Below are 24,788 nucleotides of genomic sequence, written 5' to 3'. Positions count from 1 at the left end.
AGTGAGGGATTGTGAGGAAAATTAGACAGGTTTGGGGAAAAAGAGTGCTATCTTCTCTGAATATCTGCAGGTAGCATAAGCACATTTTTTTACCCTGGTCTGTATGCAGCCTTACTGAGGTCACCTGGTCACGTGGAGAAATTTAGTGATGGACATAATTTCTCACTGGTCTTTCTTTCATGTATGGGGAACAGTAGAAACTTGGAATAGTGAGAAAAAGGAGATGAGCTTAAGCAGTGGAAAGCACGGGCTCCTGCGTGTGATGGCTCTGTTATTAAAAAGCGGGGTGACCCAGGTACACTGCTTCAGCTTCACTCTCAGTGTTCTCCCCTGTCAAAGGGGGACGCTGGGTTAACAACCCCGGCGGAGCTCTGCCATTAAAGCTCTTTGATGCTGGTGTGTTTGAAGAGGTTATCAACATGTTCAGGGTTTGCTGTTTAGAAACCATGCTATAAAAACATACTTGGTAATGCCAGAAAGTAAGGAAGCACTCAAAGGAAACACACACACACACACACACACACTCACACTCACTCACTCACACACTCACACTCACTCACTCACACACACTCACACACTCAGTCACACACCTGCTGCAGGTATAGCAAATTAACACAGGAGCCAACAGAAAGAGCTTCTGGCAGCCAAATCTGAAACAATTTGAGCAATAAAAGTAGCATTGGGTTATAACCCAAAATATAAAATAAATACCCGTGGATCCATACCGATATAAACAAATAATCGAATACATAAATAAATGGGGAAGTATAGACACATCTCCCTTAAGAAGAATTCCAAACAATTCATATGGGCACTTTGCTTTCAAGGAGGTAGAGCTTAACTCCCCACTCCTTACCTGTGTGCTGTACACACTGGCTTCATTCTACAGTACGTAGTTTGGAAAGAGGGAATAAAGAGTGACTTTTCTTTTTTTTGTCAGTGGAGAAACATGACAAACACCACCTTAGCCAGGTTATCAAGGTGAATATCAACAGCGATGAACCACATCGATAACATATATCCTTGATACAATGTGGTGAGAATGACACTTTACTTCCAGGCCTTCTTCTCAAAGCCCACGACTGCAGTCTAATCATGAGAAAAACATCAGATAAGTCCCAATTGAGGGGGATTCTACAAAATACCTGACCAGTATTCTTCAAACGATCAAGGTCACCAAAACCAAGGAAAGTCTGCGGAGCTGTCACAGCCGAGAGGAGCTTGAGGAGGCAGGGTGACTAAACATCGTGTGGAATCCTATATCGGATCCTGGAACAGAAAAAGGACATTAGGTAAAAGCTAAGGAAAGCTAGATGTAGTATGGACTTGAAAAAATAATAATGTACCAGCATTGATTGGCTAATTATGCCAAATGTACCAAACTAATGTAGGAAGAAAATAATAGAGAAGATTGAGTGTGGGATATATAGGGATTTTATATTAGCTTAGTAATTTTTCTATAGTCTAAAACTGTTTTAAAAATACATTTTATTTAAACACTCCCCTCCCCCCCAAGAAAAAACCCTGTGTGGTGAAACCTTCTGACAGCCAATTTGGCACCTCTTATGTCAAGTCACCCCTGAGCAACCCGCCCCAATGGCACCACGCTCTCCACGCACACCTCCTGCATCTGTTACATCACTTGCACACCGCATTGCAGTTAATTTACTCTCCTGTCCTCCCTACGACTCGCTGAGCTCCTCGTTCATCTTTATGCACAGCCTCTGGCACACACTCACATGTTTGTTAACTGATAAAGGAATGAGCACACGAACAAATATTTTATGAATCTACTGCATGTCTGACCTTTCGCTGTCTTGGTTCCTGTGCTCAAAGATGCTCACATTATAACTAAGAAACAGCATAGTAATGGGATAATGATGCTGTGATGCAGCAAGAGAAGTAAGTGCCTGCTCTGTCTGCTTTAGAGACAGCATGGTAGTAAAATGAGATGATGGCAGTAAAAAGGCTCTAAAAATGCACTTATCCCAATGGGATTCAAATGGCATGGGTGGGACCAGCTTCCCAGGCCCCCTACTTAGAGATTTATTTCTTTACTTAAGGCCTTTACTCTTTGAAATCCTCATGTATGCGGACTAATTTGGAGCCCACTTTAGCAACTGAAGACTTTGATGTCTCAGGCTGATGAAGGCAGCATCTGGGAAACATGGCAGTAAAGCAGGCACCACTTAATGGAGGGATGCAGTGGTTCTCAACCTTGGCTGCACATTAGAATCACCTGAGGCCCAGAAACCAGGATTTTGAAAGGATTCCCAGGTGATTCTAATGTGCAGCCAAGGTTGAGAACTACTGGATTAGAGGATTTGACTCTCAGTAGCCCCAGAAAATGAAGCTCAAAAAATAAGGTGGGCCTAACTTGATTGACTTCTTCAGAGATGTCATGCACATTTTGGAATTCCAGTCCAATCCTACCTAATAGCACAGTGCAGTGACTAAGGGCTGCCAGGCTGGCATTTGAAGGGGAAATTTCTGTGAGCAATAGGCTTGCAACTTCGTTCATACCCTGGCACTTGTTATGATAGGGTGAATCTGCAGCTACTCACAAAAGCACCTACAATAAAGTAAAAATATACAGCTCAGCCGAGTGTGGTTCAGCAGTTGAGCATTGACCCAGGAACCAAGAGACCACTGGTTCAATTCCCAATCAGGGCATATGCCCGGTTGTGGGCTCAATCCCCAGTAGCGGGCGTGCAGGAGGCAGCCAATGGATGAGTCTCTCTCATTATTGATGTTTCTATCGCTTGCTCCCTCTCCCTTCCTCTCTGAAATCAATAAAAATATATTTAAAAAATAATAAAGTAAAAATATCCTATATAATAAAAGGCCAGGGACCATAAGCATAACAACCGAAACGACCGCTCGACCAGTCGCCATGAGGTGCATTGACCACCTCTCAGTCCCTCTCCCCCCAGCCCAGCCCCATGAGCTGTGGCTCGCACGGCTCTCGGGCAGAGTGGCTAGGGCCACAGGCTGGGGGTGGCTCTGCAGCAGCAAGCTATGCGCACACGATTTTGTGTGCTGGGCCTCCAGTATATTTATAAAAGATCATGGGAAATATAAATCCAAATAGTCAATATTGGGGGTAGTGGGAGCCACGTAGTCCAAAGATCCTGAGGGTGAATTAGAAACGTGGCCCTGAGACTCCTGGCAGTCAAAGGGAAGAAAGAAACATGATCATCACAACATTTCCTGTCAATGAGGAAACTAAAAAACTATTTCCTCAGGGGAAGTAAAGCTTCTCTTCACATAGAATTTTAAAAATTGTACTCAAATTTCTTACCTAGTCTAGGAGTATGGGGACTCCATGGGCAGAGAGAGGAGGTAGATGTGAAGACCCAGGCATCCCACTGTCATTTGCACATGCCTCAGGCTCACACATCACTGAGAGAGGCACGCTATTGGCCTGGAGTCCTGACCAGCCTCTTGGGTATGAGCATTTTAGCTCCAGATTCTACTTCCTTATAGAGAATTATGTGCGTGCAGCTGTCCTTTAGCCTTGGTGGGAAAAGGGGACTCGCCTGGCAGCCACAGATAGGTGTATGAGTAGTCATGATTCTGAGATCTGGTTTGACACCAGGAATAAACAAGGCGAGGAAGGTAAGTGTATGAGACCAGGACTAATGCTTTTAATAGTGAGGTCATGATTTCAAATTTGCAGGAAAGTCAATGATGGTAGCAGCCAATTACATTGATTCCCTTGTTCTTCTTCTGAAAGTATTAAAAGTTCAAGTAAGAGCTGAAGAAAGGGATGATCCCAGGAAGTTAGCAAAAGCTCACTTAGAAGCATTCAAACCAGGTTGTCTTCCTTTAGACGGGGTCATAAGGCAAGGAGATTGGGTGGCAGACAGATTTGGAAGGAATTTTCTAGCAACGGATGGCCCTGTCCTGTCAACTTGTTTTCCATGACATCAAGACAGAGAAAGCATACTTACCAAGTGTGTGGGTGACCCTCACCAGGCAGAGGGAGCCCCCTACTGTGTGATAGACACAAGATTCAAAGTGGTCTCGGCAGGCAGAAGCAGTGGATTAAAAATCCACTTGATTCAACTGAAAAGAGATAAGTGACAGCTCTTGTTTCTTTCCCCCTCCTTTTTAGGGGCTAAGAATAGAATGGAGGGTCCAAGGCTTAGTAGGACCAGAAGCTCCACTGCATGAACCCCGACAGGCCCTCAGCTCTGGTCACGTGCAAATGAACACGCTCTCAAACTTTAGGATCCTCTGAAGTACCACTTTGTGGATTCAGTGAGATCACAAACTCCTGAATTCTACTTTTTCCACCTGCTGTGGTTTTAATAAGCACCTGGTAACCCTCCTCACTCAGGGCTATTAAGCAAGTAGCAGATTTTTATTGAGCTCCAATTGTGTTTGTGACCCTGGTCCAGGCACTGGAGCTAAGAAGTGAGACATGGTCTCCATCCCCAAGGAATCCAGGGTTCACTCCTAAATATGTGTGGCCACGGCTGTACCCCACGGCGCCCAGAAGAATCAGATAAGCAGTAATCGCTCAGAGGGAGATTCGAGACCACTGACGGGATGGCAACCTGAATCTCACTTAAAAATTAAATCTCCCCAGCCAAGGAGGTGCAGGCTCCAAAGACCGTCATTTTTATATCCTTTGCTCTTGCCATTTAAAAATTGAACATTTATAGGCTCATTTAGTGACTTAGTGTTTTAAAGGCGTAGCCATCGTATGAACATTTGTAACTGGATAGTGTGTGAGTGAGAAGGAGGAGTTGAGCAGGATCTGTGTCCTCGAGGCCAAATAGCTTTATTTATGATGGAAAGACAAATGATTCTCTTCCTTCTTCTTCTTCTTCTTCTTCTTCTTCTTCTTCTTCTTCTTCTTCTTCTTCTTCTTCTTTTTAATTGCTTAAAGTATTACAAAGGGTATTACATATGTCTCCTTTTTCCCCCCGCCCTTGACAATCCCCTGGCCTCCCCTACCCCCCAGTGTCTTACGCCCATTGGTTATGCTTATATGCATGCATACAAGTCCTTCGGTTGATCTCTTCCCGCCCCCCCCCCCCCCGCCCCCCTTCTGTCTCTTTCTTCTTTATTTATCTTTAGGTCCCTGCTGTGGTTCTGTTGAAATCCAGGATGTGAAAGAACCCACTTTTGCCATCGCCCTTCTCAGTCTTTTTCCCCGACTGCACCTGGATTTAGCAGTTAACACCCTTCCCTTGTGAGCGGCTTTTAATAAATTACTCATCTACGATTAGGCTTTTAAAAATAGAAATAGAAAATTAAAAAGCATTAGGAAGGATGGATTTTGTTTGGGGAATGGACCCAATTCCATGAACTTTCTGTTCCCTCCGTTTGGTCCTGATTGTTCGCTTTAGACTAATTGCACACGGTGCCTGTTACATTTTCCATCCCAGAACAACGGGATTTTATCTTTCTCTGTTCATTCCTGAACCCCGGCCACTTGTGATGGTGCACAGAGTCCAGCTGGTAACCCGTCCAGCAGATTTGGCCAAGGGTGTTCCCTGGAAACTCGAGTGTCTAGGCATGAGCTCAGACACTGGCACGCTTGCTGTCCTCCAAATAGCTCCATGTGCTTCTTGTAAAAAACCGACCGTAAAGCCAGAAGGTAGCTCCTCTCCTCCTCTGGATGTAATAGCTTTCTCTTCGCTTTTCTCTGAGGGATTTATCACTCCATTTTAGTATGACAGGAGCTGTGAAGATGGCTGTCATCACCTCGAAACTCTTCAAAGGCAGGGCCTTTATATTTCTTTACGTCCTCCTGGGGGCTTCGGGGGTTAGAGATCATCAGTTCGTGTAACTTGGTCATACCCTATGGGTCCTTAAACCACGAACCTTCCCTATGGTTTCTGTAGGAAGCTTTTCCTGCAAAGTCACTGAAATACTTGCATGTGCAACCCAGAAACCAGCTGTCAGCAGCTCATTTGAGTTGTATCATCAGACCCTTCTTGCTTTCTCAGTCAGCTCATCGGCCGCCAGGCCTTCCTTGCCTTGGTCTCATTACCAGCCTCCTCACCGAGTGTGAGAAGCAGGGACTGAAACCTCTGCCAGTTCTCACACCTCGAGGATGCTCTGACCTGTCCTTATAGAGGGCCTCCCTTCCATGTCAGGAATCCCCCTGCGTTACCTGCTGGTTTCTTTAAAATCAAACGTAGGGTAAGACCTGTGATGGCCCTCAGCAACAGCCTCCTCTGCCTTTTGACCTGGGAACACCACTGAGGAGAGAAAGGAAGGATGAGGATCGACATCAGCCTGAGGGACTGTCTGCCCGGGAGAATACAAAGCTGTGGGCACCCGACTGTTCTGGGTTTCTGTAGTCGAGCATCGATGAACACTCGGGGCAGGTGCTGACAAACACCGAGAAAGAGTTAACCCTGTCCAGGCAGCTCAGCTGGTGAGAGCATCACCCCAATGGGCCAAGGGTACAGGTTCGATCCCCAGTCAGGGCACATATAAGAAGCAACAAATGAATACGTAAATAAGTGAAACAACAAATCAATCTCTCTCTCTCTCTCTCTCTCTCTCTCTCTCTCTCTCTCTCTCTCTCCCTCCTTCCCTCCCTGCCTCCCTACCTCCCTCCTTCCTCTCTCTCTCTCAAAATCAATAAAAAATAAATAAATAAAGCATGTGTGGCATTCCCACTGTAGCCTCAGTTAAAGCCAAGTGAAGGGTGAGGGAATTAGGAAGGCATCTATTTTCATAAAAAAACATTACTTTGGAAACATAGAAAGTGACTAATTGACAAGAAAAATGAAAGCATATTCCAGAAGGCCAAGAATGTCTTAGCAATCCAGATAAATGTTGCTCGTAAAAGCAAAAGTGATAACCAGGAGTGTCTGCAAGATGGAGCCTCCCGAGCTCTGGGGAGTGGAGATAAGATAAATGAGTGAAAGACAGAGGAGGGAAGTGTGTTTTCAGGGGAAACATTCACAGGGTTGTTCTGAAGTGCAGTTGGATGTGCTCACAAAGGCAGCTGATGCCTTCAGAAGTCAAAACAAAATCCAAACTGCCTCCTGTCCTTCTTTGTTGGCTCTTAAAACCAAAATGTGACTGTTTCCAAGAAATCTGTTCTAATTATCAACAGACTTGTCTGCTGAACAGATTGGGAGTCGCTGGACCTGGTATTTGGGTGGAGGACAGCCTTCCCCTCCTCACAAGTGTGCTTTGTAAGGGAATTTTCAAGGCCCTTGAGAGAGAGGTCCCTGGTTTGTGCTTGGGTCAGACAGCCCCACATTGAACCTGGCCCTGTGATTTGGGGCATGTCATCAACTAGTGGAGCCCCAGTTTCCCCTTCAGTAAAATGAGTTTAAAAACAGAGCCACGTTACTGTGAGGGTGAACTGAGCGTGTTGGCAGCCTTCTCAGAGCCTTTAACAATCAAGACCAAACAGAGAGAACAGAAAGTTCATGGGAGCGAGAGGAGAGGGGGAGGGCCTGGGCCTGATGGCACGCTCACATTCTGGAGGATGCACGTTCCGAGTGATCACAGAGAGGCAGACACCTGGCCCCGCATCCTCCTGGGTTGGGTGGCATGAGGGGGTAGTGGAAATGAAGGCCAGGAGTGACAGTCCCAGCGCTGCAGGTCCCTGGGGTGCCTGGCGCATCTGGTGACTTCTTACAAAGGGCCCTGGTGACCTTGTCACCCAACAGGAAAGGAAAGTCCTGGGCAAGAAGGGCTCTTTGTTTGCTCCTGTGTGTGTGTGCACCTCGTCTCCCTGACAGGCGGAACTAGCTGTTTGTTTTGTGGGACAAAGAACAGGCTTGGTTAGGTTGGGGTGAGAACAGGGGTGGGAAGGGGCAGGGGTGGTTCCCGGCAGGATTCCTCTTGGTTAAAACAAACTCTAGGAGCAGCGTCTGGTCTGCGTCTCCCTGTCACAGACAGGGAATAAAATAAAGACAGACGCACACGCTTAAACGTTGATCCAGCGATGTCAGAGCCCACAGAGAAGGGTCCTGAGCGGCCTGACCCTCTTCATCTGGGCTTCTTCCTCGGCATTGATAGGAGTATTACTGGGAATCGTTGCTAACCAGGGTGGGATTAAATAAAGAAGAGCCTAGAGTTAGAAACGGGGCCAGTTCCGCAGGAGTGGAGGGTTAGGGTAGGCCATGCACAAGGGCAGGCCCTGCAGAATCTGCAAGTAGTGGCTTTAACATCAAGGCAGTGGTGAGCCGAGCGTGTGTGCTGGGCAGCAAAGATGTGGGCCTGCGCACATGCACACAGGAGGCGCCCTTGGGATCCTGTGCATAGAGCTGGAGGTGTTCATGTCTCACATCAGTGGATACTCACATGCTCCCAGTGCCCTTGGCTTCCTGCTGGAGCGGGGAGTGGAAAGAACTCCCCTTCCCTTCCCTGGAGGATTCCAGATGGGGATGGTCCAGATGTAAAGCAGAATCAACCAGGAGGCAACCGGCCCTTGCAAGCTTCTGTACCTTGACATGTGCTGTTCTTCCGTGTCAGCACTGCCTTGCCCTTTCCCTCTCTTTTGGCTCAGTGTTACCCATCATTCCCCTCAGATAGGGTTAAGGCTCCACTTATCTCCTCTCCAGTGGTGTTTGGTTTATATTTCCATTATGGAATATACTAGAGCAGTGGTTGGCAACTGGTGGTCCAGAGACCACTGGTGGTCCGTGAGGTACGAAAGGTTGGCGACCACTGTACTAGAGCCCCAGTGCACGAATTCATGCATGGGTGGGGTCCGGCCAGCCTGCCCCGATGGGGGCCCATTGGGCTAGGCTGGTGGTGGTGGGGGAGGGGCCACGGGCGGTTGACCGTGTGGTCCCGTCCCCAATCAGGGTGTTGGGGGCCGATCGGGGCACAGGCCGGCTGGGAGGGGGGTGGTTGGGGGCCCAGATCAGGCTGGTTGGCTGCCACAGTGTGTGTCAAAGCCACTGGTCATTCTGGTCGTTCCGCCATTACAGTCACTGGACATTTATATATAGAGATTGTAGTATACTTTCTTTTTTCATACTTATTGGTTCAACAATTTCTGACTATTTTCTTTGGGCCAGGTACTGTACTAACTTAGTGAGCAAGCTCAGCCTGCGTGGCTCAGTGGTTGAGTATCAACCTATGAGCCAGGAGGTCACAGTTCGATTCCAGGACAAGGGCACATGCCCAGGTTGCAGGCTTGATCCCCACTTGGGGGCATGTAGGAGGCAGCTGATCAATAATTCTCTGTCATCACTGATATTTCTATTCCTCTCTCCTTCTCCCTTCCTCTCTGAAATCAATAAAACGATACTAAATCAAAACAAAACCTAGTGAGCAACAATAGACACATGCTGCTTTTCCTCAGAAAGCTGACAATCCAGTGGGAGAGAATACAGGGGAAGATCATATAAGTAAAATCTAATTGGAGCTGTGACAAGGCTCATGGAAGAGAGGAGCTAGATTTGACCTCGTCCAGGAGGCCAGGGGCCATTTCCTTGAGGAGGCGATGATTGGGCTGAGCAGAAGCTAATGGTGTAGAGAGGCAGAGGAAGAGCCTTCCAGGCAGATGTGCAAAGGCCCTGGGGTGGGAGGAAACATGGCATAGGAGGGAACTTAACAACAAAAGGCCAGTGGAAGGATGGGGTGGAGAGAGGAGTGTGATATGTGATGGAGCTGGGAAGGTTAGGCAGACTGTGTAAGCCCTGTGGACCGAATTAAGAAGTTTTGTTGTGTGTTTTTGCCTTTTTCCTTAAGAGCACAGTTAGACCATAAAACCATTTAAGCAGCAGGTAACATGATCTGATTTGAGATCCAGAATCCTCTCTCCTGCCCCCGTGTGTGGGGCATGGATTGGAGAAAGCAGAAGAGGGGATGTGTGTAGACATGCTGGAGGCCCTTGCTGTTGGCCAGGAAGGAAGTGATGGCAGCTTGGGCTGGTGTGGTGTCAGGGGGATGGAAACAGGAAGGCAAATCTGAGATAAATTTAGGAACTCCTGGGATAAAATTAAATGGCTTTTCTTATTACAGGACTTCTCAGAGCCTTTAATCTATAGGTTATGATTCTTTAAGAAAAGACACAACTGTAAGGATTTCTCAGAAGTATGTAACCTCAAAACTCTTTTTTTACATAATTTCTCTTTGGGGTTACTTTCCACAGAGACTTCTGGATATTTTGGGGAATGAACCTGAAACACATAGAGAGGAATTAGCTTGACACAGTTTGAAGATGTGGGCAAGATCAGATTGACTAGGCAGACGAAGTCCATGTCGAAAGGTTGTGGGGGCCAGGCTACAAGGAGTTTGGATTCAGTCTGTTCTGTGCTGGGAGTCATTCTGGACTCTGAGCAGAGCTGTGTCATGGTGAAGGTGTCATTTTGGCAAGACCATTGGGGGAGACATACTGTCCATGAGCCGAGTGGGGAGGTGTGTATTAGAATTGGGTGTCCTCGTGCTCCAGAAGCGAGTAGACGAGAGCCTGGGTGTAGATGAGAAATGCATCTTTCAGGTTGAGAGAGAAATGTAAGACAGTTCCCTTCCCACCCTGTCCCCTTGGCAGGTGGCCCCTGTCAGGCACAGGAGGCTACACAGCTCCGTCTGTGTTTCTGAGGCCAGGTAAGCACAGGACTTCCTCGGGGCCCTTGGGTTCCCGGCCGGCGCTAGAAGAGGAGGTGCAAGAGGGGGAGGGTGACTGAGCTTAACAGATAATGCGAAGGAGGGAGAGACTTTTAAGTCCAGCAGATTCCTGCTGCGGCTGCCATTCCACTGTGTGGCTTTGAACACAGCGCTTCACCTCTCCAGGCCCCGGTTTGCTCATTCGGAAGATGAGTGGCGAGAACAGCTGTCAGGCTCTGCCCACGCTGAAGACTCCAGCCCTATCTCAGGGAACTAAAGTGTCACGAATTAGCGCAGTCATTTATCAGGTCAAGCAAGACCCTGTGCCTCTCAGAGAACCGTAACTTTGTGAAAATTTGGATTGAGAGCGGGGCCTTTGTAAAAAATGTGAGGAGTGTCCCGTTTCACACATTCCTTTGGAACTCAGACATCTGTTCTGAGGCAGAGCTGCGCAAAGCGAGGCAGATTCGGTCAGGACAGACTTCTGAGCGATGCAAAGCTTAACCGCACCCTAGTGAGGGAATCTGCTAACTGGGGGACTCAATGTCGGGAAGGCAGGTGCTAAGGCTTATTTTCATGTCCGCTGCTTGGAAGTTGAAGGAATTTTCTCATGGAGACTTCGTTATATGTTGGGGTTAGGTTCTCAGGCTGGGTAGCAAAAGCTGACCTAGCTCATGACAGCAGAAATAATGTGTTGACTGTGAAAAAGTAATGTAGAACAAACGTGCAGTGTGGCAGTGTGTATGTGTGGGGACTGGCACCAGATATATTAATATATAGGCACTCAAAAACACAGAGAGAGCCAGTTAGTTCACTGAACTCGGGATGCTGTCTCCTTTTCCCCAGAGGAGTTAATAACTTACCAGCAAAGAGAGTGGCATCGGGGTGACAGGCTGAGCCCCTGGGACCTGTCTGAGAAATGCATGCCAGCCAGAGAGGTGTCAGAGTTACTTGGATCGGGAGGGAGGGAAGGAGGGAGGGGAAAGGTACTGGCAGCCGAAGGAGGGATGGGAGCAAGAGTAGGACCCTGGCAGTGGTGTCCTGACTGGCCCCATTGGGCCCTGCAGCATTGCTCACAAAGCGGGTGAGGGTCCAGGAAGGACTAATGGCTGTCTGTGAGTCTCTAGGTGGACTTGAGTTCAAGCACCAGGTTTCGTCTTTGGCCTCTATGCAGGCACGTGTCTCTGAGGGATCTATTTTAGTTACTGGGAGACTTTGTCTTGGGAACCTGGGGTGGTTGGGAATCAGGATGATGGCAGACCAGACTCACATTTCATTGACCAAAGTTAGTCATATGGCCACACCTGACTTCACGGGGGGTTGGGGGGGGGGGGCACACAGGTACCATCCTATATGTGCCTGGAGGGGAAAGGATTGAAATAATGGGTGAGCAGCACTAGTGACCACCATGGGGATTTGTGGGGGCCTCTATGGTGGGTGCCCAAACGGCTTTAAAAACATACTGATGGGCCCTGGCCTCGAACAGTCCCGGGGCAGGTCTTTGATTAGACGTGGTTACTCCACACCCCGCCCCCGTCTCTCCCAGAAATTCTGAGGGGGAAGGTGGCATTTTGCCTTCCCTTCATTCAGGAACAGAGGGACCGAGTGAGACTGCTGCCAGCAGCCACGGCTGGGAAACAATCGGCCCCCGGGGACCAGGCCAGAAAGTCGCCACGCCTCCTTCAAGCCCCTGTCCAGGAGGAACTCTGTGATTTATGTTCCGCAGCTTCTGGGTGGCTCATGCTAATTCCTTCCTGCATACTGTTTGCATAGTGACGAGTGTTTTGACACTTGGCACTATTATCTTTCATTTTTCTTGATCCATGCAGTGAATGGATCCATAACATCGCCCGTTTTTAAGGAAACCAGACTGCGATTTAGAGAAATTGTTACCCGGGTAAAACCTCCGAGGGCGCAGGTGACCACACTTGGGTTAGGACGTTCCTATTGCTGGCCCCGCACCCTTGTCTCATCAGTGGGACCTGGCTGCTGGCCCCGCAGGCTGCCCCGCAAGGAGGAAGCCAGAGACCGTGGTTTTGCAGGAGCCCGGTCTGCTCACCTCTGTCCCAGGGAACAGCCAACATCTTTAAAAGAGGAAATACATAAAGGTCACTCTTGTATGTCTTAACTCTGGGGACGGTGGGAACCAGCTTCAAAGCAGGTGAGAGTACTTTCCCAGCCTTTTGCCGCCCAACCGCGTGATGTCAGTTCCACTTTTCTTTCTCCAGATCCTGTGGCCATAGAGGTGGGGGAACAAAGCAAAGAGCTGACAGTTTTCTGCATGGGAATCTGGTCTAGTTTGGAGGTGTGAAGAGACACTAATGGGAATGGTTATTGGAATGAGAGTTCTTGACCTGAGCATGTTCATTAAAAATTTTTTAAATGGCATGGTTTCTACAGCGTAGGGTTGATTTCCTCATTTACGGAAACAAGGGAGCAGCAAAATGGGAACGTTGAGAGGTTTACTTTCAAAAATAACAAGCTTTCTGGGAAGGGAGCAGCATAGCACGGTGGGCACGCGTAGGAGCTGCGGGCTTCCAGCTCGAGCCTTCGGTTTACCTTGGAGGGGTCCCCACAGCGAGGCAGTGCTCCGGGAACCGCTTGTTTATGGTCTGTCTTCAGAAATCCTGTCCAACCTGTTGGACATGTGTGTGTGCTGACAGCAGCCAGTTTTAACCATTTGTAAAGCCATCTGGTCTGTCAGTGACAAAGTGAGTCTAACCGGGCGTCGTACCCCTGCTTCTTTCCTGCCCCCCCCAGCCCCGAGTTTTCCTGGTGACGCAGAGCTGGTCGCACAGCCGGCAGGGTGGGTCCCTTCCTCCAGCCAGCAGCTGCTTGAAGGGCTGACTGCACCCAGGGCGATGTTGGGCTCTCTAAACAGAACTTTCACTTGCTGGTCAGAAGATTAGCTTAGACGGCGGCCATCATGGCGAAGGAGGTGGTGCCTTACAAATACAAGGGAGGCCCTTTTTATCTGCTGGGAACTGAGAGGATCCAGGGAAACCGGGGAAATTTTCGTGAGAATTTTTTTAAGGAGTGGCGTTAAAAAACAAAGGCAAAAACATAATTAAAAGCGTGTAACCCAGGGCTCTGTTTCAGAGGAGCTGCTGAAATGCTGTTTTTATGATATACTGCAGATTCCCGCCCCGCCCCAAATCAGGGTGTGTGGATGTGGCTAACCGCCCTGGTTGGCAGGTGTGGCTCCTCATTTTCCTCCTCTGGGGGGATTTGTCCCTGAAGATGCCATCCCACTTGGGAGAACATAGTAGCCAGTGGCTGGGGCACAGACAGGGAGTCAGAGAGCTGGTGCAAGTCCTAGTTGTGCAGCTCTTGGCTACCTGTGTGACCGAAACATTGCTATACACTTAGAGCATGTTTCCATTCATGCATGGAGTTCTTGACTGCGTGACTGAAACGTCGCTACACACTTAGAGCATGTTTCCATTCATGCATGGAGTTCTTGACTGCGTGACTGAAACGTCGCTACACACTTAGAGCATGTTTCCATTCATGCATGGAGTTCTTGACTGCGTGACTGAAACATCGCTACACACTTAGAGCATGTTTCCATTCATGCATGGAGTTCTTGACTGCGTGACTGAAACGTCGCTATACACTTAGAGCATGTTTCCATTCATGTATGGAGTTCTTGACTGCGTGACTGAAACGTCGCTACACACTTAGAGCATGTTTCCATTCATGCATGGAGTTCTTGACTGCGTGACTGAAACATCGCTATACACTTAGAGCATGTTTCCATTCATGCATGGAGTTCTTGACTGCGTGACTGAAACATCGCTATACACTTAGAGCATGTTTCCATTCATGCATGGAGTTCTTGACTGCGTGACTGAAACATCGCTACACACTTAGAGCATGTTTCCATTCATGTATGGAGTTCTTGACTGCGTGACTGAAACATCGCTATACACTTAGAGCATGTTTCCATTCATGTATGGAGTTCTTGACTGCGTGACTGAAACGTCGCTACACACTTAGAGCATGTTTCCATTCATGTATGGAGTTCTTGACTGCGTGACTGAAACGTCGCTACACACTTAGAGCATGTTTCCATTCATGTATGGAGTTCTTGACTGCGTGACTGAAACATCGCTATACACTTAGAGCATGTTTCCATTCATGTATGGAGTTCTTGACTGCGTGACTGAAACATCGCTACACACTTAGAGCATGATTCCATTCATATATCAGAACAAGGGTAAAAGCAAGGCTTAGCAAGAAACAAGTAGGCTGCGGGGGGAGGGCATGTGTGTGTGTGTGGGGGGGGTTGGTCGAGGGGGAGGTCAATGGGGGAAAAAGGAGACATATGTAATACTATGTGTAATACTTTAAACAATAAAATAAAACTTTAAAAAAAAAAATAGAAACAAGTAGGGCCAGTCTGAGTTGGGTCACTCCAAGGCCTAGACCTTTTTTTCTTTCCTTTTTTTTAAAAATTGGGATAACATTCATATAACATAAAATTCACCATTTTAAATATACTTTACTGGTTTGTATAATTCACAATGTTGGGCAACCATTACCACTGTCCCAAGTCCAAAAAATGTCCATCACCCTCAAATGAAACCCCTTACATTTGCTTTCCCCTCTCCCCCCAACCCTGGCAACTACTAGCCTTTTCTTCTTTCTGTGTGGATTTGCCTGCTGTGGACGTTTCAGGGCAATGGGGTCATTCCATATGTCAAGGCCTGCACTATTGAGCATGTTGCCTCTGGGGAAGAAACACTTGACCTATTTAGGTGCAGAGTATTTTTATCATAGTTACTTTTATCCCCAGTGTGAGTATTTCTATAAACTTGTTGTGGGGCTTAAATGAGCACCTATTGTCAAACGCATTCTTTGAGCAAGAGTGAGATATTTTATTAGCATAACTTTTGTCTTGGACCTGTGTCTGAATTCCAGGCCACTCAGAGAGCAAATTTAACTATTTAAAGGGATGTATAGTGACTCATTTCACGAGGAGATTGTGAAGAAAATCAGTCACATTTTTAATCTTTGTAATCACTGATTTATAAGTCTGAGTGAAAGGGAGCATCTTTTAGGTGGTTGTATAAGCAGGAAAATCATCAGTAGGGCAATGAAAAACAAAACAAAAACAGAATGTGAACAGAATCTTCATTAAGCGTGACACGGTTATGCTTGGTGAGTCATGGCAAGTTACTGACGGTGGGGGAGAGGAGGAGCTGAGAGCACTGCTCCATGGCAGGAAGTTGCTGTCTTTAGAGATGGTCCTCAGCTCAGGAGGCAGTGGCAGGGACATGGGAAAGTGGTCTGAGGTGAGTTGACGGCATTTGAAGAGGAAATGGAAGCATACTGGTTGAGTAGAACTTTTGTTGGAATTCTTAGTTTAATTCCATGATTGCCTAATATTGCCCAGTTTCTTCAAGTTCATTCTGGAATTCCGGACTTTAGATCTGGCAGAGACCTTGAAATTAGCGAGGCTGACCACTTCAAGTTCCAGAGGAGGAAACCGAAGGCAGATGGAGGTCAAATGACTTGCCTACCGTGCTCATGCCGTAAATTATTAGCAGAGTCTGGTCCAGAATCCACATCTTCTAACAAAAGGAAATGAATATTGACCTCTACTCCCCTTGGCTTTGGAATCGGCTCTTCCTTGAACTGCTTGGGTTGTTGGCCATGAGCACCACCTACTGCTTTGCCTCATTGACTCCCATCTCTCATGCACGGCTCCCTAGTCAAACACAAACACACAGACACGAACACAGACAGACAGACAGAAAGGGCTTATCCAGCTGTTGAACCAGTGCAGTTATGAACTGTAAATACCTGAGGAAGGAATGGTGCTGGCCCTGGGGAAATGCAGGGAGCGGGTTTTGGGAAACTGATGTCATTCTCAGAATAGGGGTTTGGAAATGATGCTTTTCAGTGCTCACTCCCCCTTTGGACCAGTCAGTAGGCAGAGGCAACGGGGAGGAAGGAAGCATCGCTGTCCATTCACTTAGTGAGGTCAGCTTTTTCAGGTGTTTATGTCTCACCTTTCTTTTGGATTTTCTGGCCCTTTTAGAGGAGTATTACCTATTATACTTTCTATAAGGATGTGAATTGAGCTCAGAGAGGTCAAGGGCTTGCAGAGGTCACGGTGAGAGCTGTCTATGAAGCCTTCAGTAGCACCTGTGTCGCCTGACTCCCAGTTCCCGGCACTGGAGTCACACCAAGGAGTGTAAAGGACTTCACACTTGGCCCTGCCGTCTGAGCAGCCTCTCAGCCCAGACCGCACTCCTCAAAGTGGGAGCCGCAGACCAGCATCGGTGACACCACCGGGGAACCCATTAGAACTACAGGGTCGGACCCTGCCCCATCCTTCCTGGGTCAGAATGGGCGTTTATTTAACGAGATCCACAGGTGGGTCCTATGCTTATTAAAATGCGAGAAGTCATGGCTCAGAGGCCTGAAGCTATGAAATTCACAGACAATGAGGGAAAGAGGTGAAGTGAGTGCCTTATGCCTAAAATATATGTTGTTTCTATTCCAAAATAGTTTACTGTTGCTATGATGAGGGGAGAGTTGAAGACACAGTACAGGGGACCTGGTTTTTCACACTTCAGAATGAGAAAGGGTCTCATGATGTTTGTGAGACCGGTCCTCATTGTGGGAATGAAAGCGGACGTCCGCAGTTGTGATGGTGACAAGGTGGCCACCCCCCAGCAGATGACCTGACCCAGGGTCCTCTGTGCGTATCCATCAGCTGAGCTCCTGCAGCCTTAAACACCGGAGTGTGGGGTGGCCAGTGACACGGAACCGACAAACCCACATTCCATTCCCTGGCCTCCATGCCTCAGATGTTTTCACTCATTCAGCAAAAAAGGGAGACAGAAGGGAAACAAAAGCCGGCTGAGGCAGAGGCCTGGTTAATTAGTAAGACCTGATGTGTCTGTGTCGCGTCTGCATGAGGACAAGCCCGGGGAGCCTTGTCCCATGAGGTTACTTGTTATCCATCAGGAAAAAACCTGTGTGAGGTCCGGTCTGCGCTCCTGCAGGAAAAGCTACCAGACGCTCAGGTGTGGCCGTGCATGGTGCTATGGGGAGGTTTCTACTTGTCGTGGATAAGTTTCCCTTGGCCCCAAGGGATGCTGCGAGCATTTCTAAGTGTGGGTGGTAACTCTTGAACATGTGCCTGTTTGTAAGCAGGTCATTATTTGCAGTGAATGGTGGTACTTGCAAAGACTGGGGTTTTGGTTATTTGTGTGTGTGATAAAGGTATATGTTCTTTCCCCACCCCCCTTAAATCAGTAATTGGAGCATATGGTTAAAAATCACCTATTTCCAAAGTTGTGGAAATTTAGCCATTCAGCACGTTGAAACATGCTATTTGTCTGTTTTGGGAGAATATTTTTAGTTACCATTAGTTTACCAGCCCATCCTCGACTGGGTTATGGGGCTACATTTAAAAAATATATATATGTTTGTATTGGTGTTTTTAAAGAGAGAGGAAGGGTGAAGGAGAGAGAGAGAGAGAGAGAAACATTGATGTGAGAGAGAAACATTGATCAGTTGCCCCCTGTATGCACCTTGACCAGGGAGCGAACCCACAACCTGGACATGTGCCCTGACCAGGAATCAAACCAGTGACTTTCCAGTGCATGGGACAGTGCCCAACCAACTGAGCCACACTGGCCAGGGCAGAGCTACATTTTTAAAAAAATATATATTTTATTGATTTTTTACATAGAGGAAGGGAGAGGGATAGAGAATTAGAAACATCGATGAGAGAGAAACATTGATCAGTTGCCTCCTGCACACCTCCCACTGAGGATGTGCCCGCAACCAAGGCACATGCCCCTTACTGGAATCGAACCTGGGACCCTTCAGTCCGCAGGCTGACGCTCTATCCACTGAGCCAAACCGGTTAGGGCAGAGCTACATTTTTAACGGATTAGCCAACCAAGAAACCTCACTTGCCCTTGAAATAGCAAGGGGTCATCTAATTTCTGGGGTACAGTTGTCCTGAAGAGACCGTTCAAAGATTTCAGTCTCTTTTTGAGAAACCTAGGCTTGATGTTTACCCGGTAAAGATGTGCACTTTGCTATATGAGGCCAAGTTTGAGGATGTGGGTGAGCCGTGCAAAGCCCTGCCCCTTTGGGAAACGCATGTGGGCTACATTGGCCTGCTGGTAAAACAGGGGCCACCGTACGAGCCACCATCTCATTAACTAGATATTTCCAATAGCTTCACGTCAGGTAGCTTCGTCCCCCTTTTGCAAATGAGGAAACTAAGGCGCTGTGAGACCAGGCCAGCTGAAAGGCCCCAGGACCAGATTCGAGGCACAGCCTGAATGAAACTGCTGTTCCTGCTGCGCTGTTAGATATGCATTTTAGGATTAAAACTGAGGATCCCATTCTTGAGATGATTCATGTCTGTGTTACTCAGTCTGGGAGGTGCGCACGTGTGCTGGGTGGCCAGGGAGGAGAGTGCTTGGCAATGCTCCAGGGTAGAAGGGGCACATTTTCCCGGAACACCAATGACAGGGTATCGTAATATAAAAAGAGACAGAGTGGAATGAAAAATGTTCTGGTGTCGAATGCTACATGTACGCATTTTTGAAGGAGAAACCCAGGCCTTGGAGACAGTTCTCTGCAGTCCGTGGGTGTCTCTCATCGCCCCACATTTACTTCTCTGCCTCAGGGCTGCTGGGTGGAGGCTTGGAGCAGCGCTTCCTTAACTGCAAGTCCGGGGCCATCTGGCCCTTTCCACTCTCCCAGCTATATGTGGTGAAAAGGAATTTCTTAACTATGTCAGCCGGCGTGGGAGAGTTGGCACCGCGCTCTGTTTGTGCAGCTGCTCCCTGGGCTCGGGGCTGCTATCTTTCAGGCCGCGCGTATCTGTGAAGGTGCCGGGAAGGGCTTCTGGGGGCTGGAGGAGGTGAGCAAGGGGCAGGGGAGGTGGTTGTCCTCCAAGTACATGCCTGTGGCCATGGATAGTCACATTTTTCAAAGAAAACAATATATTTTTTAAAAAATTTGATATCTGTTGGATTTCCATAGTTCAGAAGTCATGAGAGGGTTTGCAATGGAATCCTTGCCTCTACTTCTCTCCATAACCCGAATCCCTCCCTCACACCAGTCAGTGTTACTTGTGTAGCCAAGTACACACATCTTTATCCCTCCTACTCCCTTCTTATACAAACAGGAGTATGCCATGTGTCATAGTCTGTTTCTTGCATTTTCTTCACTTTCTTTTCCTTTTTTTTTTTAATCACACTAATATAGCATGTAGCTAATGCCTGATTAATTGGCATTTAGTTTGTTTTTAATCTTTTGCTCTTATGGTGCTGTAATTAATAACCTTTTTTATATGTCCTTTTGCACACATGTAGGATGAGTGCTAGAGGAAACGTTGCTGGGTCGGAGACAATGCACATTATCGTTTTGATGGATGCTAACAACCTGCCCTCTGGGAGCGCATATCAGTTCCTGGCCCCAGAGCAGGGCCTGCGAGAACCTGCCTCCTTACACCACCCACACACTGTTACCCAGCCTTTGGCCTTGACTGTCTGAAGAAGTGATTTCAGTGCAATTGTAGGGGATGGTCTGACCTTGAAAAACCGTGGAACACAGCACATCTGCTGCATTTGTCTCCGCGGTGCCGACCCAGTGAGGTGCCTTCAGCCTTTTAGAATGAGTGGCAGAGGAATTGAAATTGCTGTTTCTTAACTACTTATGACTGAATAATAGTTAAAATGTTAAAAAGCAAATCAATGTAATCCTTTTAAAAATAGGTATCACATAGGCGACATGACACGCTAAATGAGTGGTTAGAAACTGTGCTCCTTATGATGGGACCTCCTCTCTAGTCTCAGGACAGGCAGGACAAGATCAAAGAGTCGCTGAAGTGCAGCGCCAGCAGCTTCAGGGAGGTCAGCAGTTGTCCCCAGTGACCTCCTGTCCGAGCAGATCTTGACCAGCTCTGGCCTTGGTGGCCTTCCGCTGCCTTTGCCACATTCATGAGACACATTGTAAGCGTTTGGAAGAGACGACGCATAGATCAAAGTTGCAAGGGCTTTTGGAGATCCTCTCAGCCAGGTTTCTTTTCACTGGGAAGTCGTGGAGTAGAATTGCATGGGGGACTTGCCTTGGGCAAAGGGATATGGTTTTGAGGTGTTTAGATTTCAGGACTGCTGCAGGTGAGTCAGGGGTGGTTTCAGAAAGAGGAAGTTTGTCCTCTGGGCTTTATATAAAATAGTGGACTGGGTGCGTGTGGCAGGGTGGGGACAGGCAAGGGGTTTGGGAAAGGACTGTCAACAGAGGCTTAAGTTAATTTATTTGTAAACATAATGTGGTCTACCGCACTATGAAGGCACAAAGAGAAACGTGTTACAAACGGCCAGAACAGGACTGAGCATCTGAGCACACGCAAGCTCCTGCTCTCTCGCCCTGGGGAGCTGGGAGCCCTGTTGGTCACACTGAGGGATCTTCTTGCCTGCTCAGTCCTCTCAGGATCAGAATGTGTCCCACAGCTTTCAAACCGAAAATACCAAGTTCTAAACATCAAAACACAGCATGAGCTCCTTTGTCTAGTGTGTCAGGGTGTCATTTAGGCCCCAGTCCAGGTTAAACCAGATCCGGTTTTGTGTCCTTGTCCTGTTCTTGTAGTTTTAGATCTATGTTCCTGTACATTTAGGTCTGTGGTCCATTTTGAGTTAGTTTTTGTGTTTGGTGTAAGGAAGGGGTCTGATTTCTTTCTTTTGCACGTGGATATACTAGTATATATCCATTTGTCATAGCAGCGTTTGTTGAAGGCTGAAGACTTTTTTCCCCATTGAATTGTCTTAGCCCCTTTGTTGAAAATCAGTTGATATGAGGATTAATTTTTGGACTCCCAGTTCTATCCCATTGATCTGTATGTGTACCCATTTTCCAGTACTACCCTGTCTTGATAACTGTAGCTTTGTAGTGTCTTCTAACTAGAGGCCTGGTGTACAGATTCATGCACTGGTGGGGTCCCTCGGCCTGGCCTGCACCCTCTCACAATCCAGGACCCCTTGGGAGATGTCGGAGAGCTGGTTTTGGCCCGATCCCTGCAGGCCAGGCCAAGAGACCCTAGTATGCATATAAGATCGTTGGTTAATCTCTTCCCGCCCTCCCCCCCTCCCCTCTTTCCTCTGAGATTGTTTCATCAGTCTATTCCATGTTTCCATGCCTGTGGTTTCCGCTCCTGTGTTGAGCGTCTGCCCCCTGGTGGTCAGTGTGCATCATAGTTACTGGACGGTCAGATGGTCGCTTAGGCTTTTATATATAGATGGGAAAGTTAGGGCAGGAATGAGCAATCTGACTTTGTCTTTCCCTGGTCTGACCAGTTATTGGATTCTTTAGATCCCTCCCCAAGCTTTCTGCCACACGTTACTTCTCCTCGTTCATCTTGTTGGTTTAAGTAGGAGATGATATCCCAGAAGTGCCGAGAAATCTCAGCTGCTGGGCCCCTGCGTTCTCCTCGCCATGTCCGCTAACTGTGTTCTGACTCAGTAGAATGTATAGAATTGAACGTTTGGGTTGCGAAAAGATGCAGTGGTTTCTGAAACTCTTTACTTGGTTAAGTTCCAGATAATACAGCTTACTGTACTGCTAAAAGATTTAAAGATCTTTCTGAACGGCTATGCAAGCAAGAAAGCAATCCGGCAGCTAGCTCTCCCAGGTGGGCTGTGACATAGCCTTTGAGCTAAGCCTCGCCCTCCCTGGGCCTTCCTTTTCTTGCAGGCATCTGCATTGCTGTTTCGTGAGCATTCGGTATGCTAATCTGGGCATCGTTGTAGTAGTGGAGAAATGGAAGGTGAGAGATCTGCCGGGAGAGGTGGAATTCTGGACAAGGCCACTTATCACTTCAGGTTACTGAGCCAAAAAAAAAAAAAGATAAGTCCATGAGACATCTGGGACTAATAAGAACCATCCTGCTATTGCTACAGCTCCTTCTGTTAGGACTTGTGTGCAGCACAGGCTCATTTTCAGTGTCTAGCACAGTGATGGTGAACCCATGACACGCGTGTCAGAGGTGACACGCAAACTCATTTTTTTGGTTGATTTTTCTTTGTTAAATGGCATTTAAATATATAAAATAAATATCAAAAATATAAGTCTTTGTTTTACTATGGTTGCAAATATCAAAAAATTTCTATATGTGACACGGCACTAGAGTTAAGTTAGGGTTTTTCAAAATGCTGACATGCCGAGCTCAAAAGGTTCGCCATCGCTGGCCTAGAGCTTGCACTATGAGCTATGTTGTAATTAAAACACATTTTAGTTTCTCAATTGGTGTTGGACATTAAAGAACATCTATACACAGAAACTGTCCTTCATCAAGAGCTTCTATTAAAGGGCCCTGTATATGGTGAGGGGTCAGGGAAGTGAACCCACCGGGGGGCAGTGGCCACAGGTTATGGAACAGGTTGTGTATTCAGTCTGCCTGCATGCATTTCCTCCTAAGTGAATGTGGACAAGTCCCTTAATCCACCCAAGTTTCAGCGTCTTGTCTTTAAAATGACGATAAGAACAGTACTCACCTCCTAGAGTTGTTCAAGGTTGAAGACCTGTGTGAGCCCTCAGCATTTTATTTTATTTTTTTTGTTAGAACAACCCAGCAAAATAAAATTCCTGTTTATTGTAGACAACATTGTTTCACACATACATCGAACAGGCCAAAAAAAATAAACAGCAATTTCATAGACAAAAAAAGGGGAAAAAAGAAACCTTTTTATCTTTGGCCTTTTTAACCATCTCATACAAACCAACTACTTATAGTACAGCTAAGTACCTACACAAAAAGTTACTGAAATGCTTGGAATAAGATTGTTCTTTTTGTTGTTGTTGTTTTTGCTTTTTTTACAAGGTGTTTTTTTTTCCTTTGAGATTATAATGAACATGGTCACACCACAAGTAAAGTCAGAAGTAGGACAGAGAATGCTCCAAAGGCTGGTTTGGTCATCCCAAGATCATTAAAAATGGCTGACCCCTAACAATATGTACAGAAATATAAAATGTAAATAAAAAATACAAACAGATTTTCCTTTTTAAAGTACTTTTAAGAAAAAAAGCAGAGCAGGGCCTTGGAAGTTTTGGTTCTTTTTTCCTCCCCTGTTGCAAATTCACGTTGTGGTTTTGGTTGGGTGGTGGAGAGTGCGTGCCATCTGCAGGTGGCGCTGCCCGAGGTGGGTGGGTGGGCAGGTGGGGGGCAGTCTCTACTCGAAGGTGACCACGTTTAGATTCTGAGACGGGAAGTGGAGGGTGACTAGGTCACGGAGGCCTTTAACTTTTCCTTTTTTTGCTGTCTAGTCATCCTCATCGGTCTTCTGCTTCTTGGTGTCAGCATCATCATCCTCATCATCTTCAGCTGCCCGTTTGCCTGTAGCTGCCTCAGCCTCCTCATCTTCATCTCCATCCTCTTCCTCACCATCACCTTCCTCTTCCTCCTCCTCCCCTCCTTCTTCCTCTTCTTCGTCTACCTCATTGTCAGCCTCCTGCTCCCCATTTTCCTCATTAGCGTTCCCATTCGCAGGTGCATCTTTTCCATTCTCTGCCTCCTCCACAACGTCCTTCTTCTCCTTTAAGTCCTTGGTGGTGATCTCGGAGCTGGTGTCCACGCGTGTCTGACATGGTGGGGCATGCCGGTGATCCTATGCAGCAGATATATTTTTTTAAAAAAGCGAGGGTTGGAGGACTCTGGCGAAGAAGCTGCCGGAGTCCGCGGCGGTGGAGGAGGCGCGGCGGAGTGGTTGCAGCGAGCCGAGAGGGAGGCACAGGGACAGTGCAAAGATGGCTTTTCAGAGCAGCCAGGGGCGAGCCCTCAGCGTTTACCTGAGCATCTCCTAGCTCACTCTCCAGGGCCCTTCTGGCTTCTTTCTCTTCCTTTCTCGTGCACACAAGGGCCTTCTCTAGAAGTCAAGCACTTACACAGGCAAGGGTTAAAGCTTTCTGTGAAGAGCCAGATTCGTAAGTTCGTCAGGCTTCGTGACACCACAGGCCTTGTGGTCTCGGCCACAACTCCTCACTCTGCTGTGGTAGCAGGAAGGCAGCCATCGGCAGCATGTCCGGGTGTGCTGGTGTTCCAGTAACACCGCATTTTTCACGCAGGTGGTGGGCTGGACTTGGCCTGTTGGCTGCAGTGTGCCAGCCCCTGGCTTACGGAATCGAACCCGTGACCCTTCAGTCCAAGGGCTGAAGCTCTAACAACTGAGGCAAACCAACCAGGGCACGTCATGGTTTCTTAATACATG

At 47.5% G+C, this 24,788-nt stretch overlaps 1 protein-coding gene and 1 pseudogene across 2 annotated transcripts in view; one reads left to right on the top strand and one right to left on the bottom strand.

Annotated features, from left to right (window-relative positions):
• Positions 1-24,788, top strand: part of CGNL1 (cingulin like 1) — a 138,344-nt gene that overhangs the window by 78,188 nt on the left and 35,368 nt on the right. The window lies entirely within an intron of this gene.
• On the bottom strand, positions 23,758-24,600 carry LOC308527431 (prothymosin alpha-like; annotated as a pseudogene). Its single transcript has 2 exons — positions 24,564-24,600; positions 23,758-24,188 (listed from the first exon to the last, which is right to left on the bottom strand). The product of its transcript is annotated as a prothymosin alpha-like (transcript).

The sequence above is a fragment of the Myotis nattereri genome (genome assembly GCF_964212035.1).
Source record: "Myotis nattereri genome assembly, chromosome: 1".
In the NCBI taxonomy this organism is placed as follows: Eukaryota; Metazoa; Chordata; class Mammalia; order Chiroptera; family Vespertilionidae; genus Myotis; species Myotis nattereri.
Note: the sequence above shows the minus strand (reverse complement) of the source record. Positions and strands in the feature narration are given on the sequence as shown.